We start from the raw sequence: 2,216 nt of genomic DNA, 5'->3' as shown, positions 1-2,216 counted from the left end.
CTGCTGAACAGAATTCGTGTGCTGCTCACAGCCTGGCGCTGCCTGAGCGGCGTGTCTTAGGCAGTTCCACCTCCCCTTTTCAGTGGTGCTGCCTCAGGATTGAGTCTTCAGATCATATGATCAGTGGCATAGTGAATTTATTCTGCATACTGAATGAGACTTCCCCACGAGACGCTGCTAATATCCGCAGAGAATCTCAGGTAGCTGGACCCCTCCCCTAGGCAGACACACACCCTGGCTGCGTTTGCTGGCTTTCAAGTAATAATCCAGCACACAGATTGGAAAGAGTTTACGATGCTTTCTGGCCTGTATTCTGGCCACGTTAAGGATTCTCATCATCTCCCCTCCAGCAGATGTTGCCCAGCTAGAGATGAAGTTACAAAGACAAAGAAATTCCCAGGGGAGGGACCACGCTGCAAACCACTGCTGCAGTAGTTATCCCTCTACCACGGATAGGAAATAAAGGAACGATTATTGACTGATGCTATTAAAAGAGCTAAATTTTATCAAGTATACAAGAGATAAAAAATGAAGTAACTGTTAACAGACTGTAAAAGACCCAGTAAAAGTACCAGTAATTTATTTTATATATCACCTGATGATTTGTAAGCCTTACCAAACATGCCTTCAAAATCAGACCAACATCCCAAAGTAAGAATGCAACCCCTTATCCTTTTAAAATTAATTTCCCTGAGATCACTGGGAAAACTCCCATCTTTGGCAACAGGAAGGTATCACAACTGCTATAGCAGATTCTCACCAACAGGAAACTTAGGATGAGCTCTTGTGCTTAGAAACACCTACAGCCTAACTCCTGTTCTTCCTACCTAACATCTTCTGTCACCTAAGGTTTTCCTCCTGGTCTCCAGATTTCTCTCTTGAGTAATAAGTCAGGTACTCTGCAGTAGCACTTGTAATAATCCAAACTGAAACTGGAATGATGCTGAAACATTACAAAGGCTTTAAACATTTATTTTTAATTCCTGTTACCTTTGGCCTCCTCCCTCCTCACTCCTTTCCCTGTATGTCTCAGAAATGATAAAACCCTAGCTAGGGTTTGTTTGAAAGAGATTAATGTGCATTTTATAACATAAATCAGGGAAGAACGACTTACTTAGAGAGCTTATCTGCAAATGAAAGGTCCACCCGACCGGGTGCTCACACCTTTCTCTCAAGCCATCCTTAATTACAGCCCTTCCACGCAAGATTTATAGATTCTCCCAGAATCTCCACATTAGATTTCAGAGAAGCCTTTTAAACTGGGGGATTAAAAGCCTAACAGAAGTGATTTAAGCAGTATGAGAATGCATGTGTATATGAAGGCTCTGTATTTATATATATATGTATAGTTATAGCATGTGTGGTGATCAATTAATTATTATGGACACGCTCAGCTTTACCCTCATCGGAAGGGAAAGGTGCAGATGTACACAGACGTGTACGCACAAAACGGCATCGCATTTTTTCCTCTGAGCTTTTCAGAGATACAGACCACACTTCCAAGCTTTTTGTCATAGTTGGGAAACTAGATCCGGACTTTAGTTCCAAACAAAACTCTAACAGGATTTTGGGAAGCAGCAGACAGAGTGAAAATACAAAATACAGCAAGATTCATGATCAGACAAGAAGTGGCAACGCTACTGGTGTGGTGCTACTGGTGTGGTGATACCAAGGGCTAGAGACACCGTGTTTCCATCACTTTTTCTGTTCAGGAGAAGCCTTTCTCTGCCCAGAAACGCCTTTTCCTTGCTTTCGCTGTGAGAGCTGTGCCGCACGGTGGCTGGGCTCCGGGTGTAGGGGGAACGGTGCGGGCTGGTGAAGGTGAAGGACTCCAGCTGCCTCCCCACGGGCTGCTGACTGTAATGGGGGGAAGCGGCTGTGGGCACGGCCCGGGCTGGGGGGGCCTCGCGTCTCAAGAGCTGGGCTGGAGTAAATCAGGAGGTCAGAGGCCCTTCTGCAGGAGGGTCCTTTCTCCATCTGGAGAGGAGCGCGCTGGCTTGCAGAGTGCACCGCCTGGCCGATCACCCATCGTAGCTGCTGCTGCTGTAGTTCCCGTGCGAGCGGAGCCCATCACGCCTGAGTCTCTCAGCTGCTTTGGGAGGATGGCAGAGGAGGCTGCACACCTCCCCGAGGGACTAAGCAGCCCCGGACGGGCTGTCCCAGCTGTGCCCTTTCCTCAGAGGGGGACTGGCGGTCCCCCTGACACCTCCACCTTT

This window comes from Buceros rhinoceros, unplaced genomic scaffold (genome assembly GCF_000710305.1).
Source record: "Buceros rhinoceros silvestris isolate BGI_N320 unplaced genomic scaffold, ASM71030v1 scaffold18339, whole genome shotgun sequence".
Lineage (NCBI taxonomy): Eukaryota > Metazoa > Chordata > Aves > Bucerotiformes > Bucerotidae > Buceros > Buceros rhinoceros.
This window is presented reverse-complemented; position numbering follows the sequence as displayed.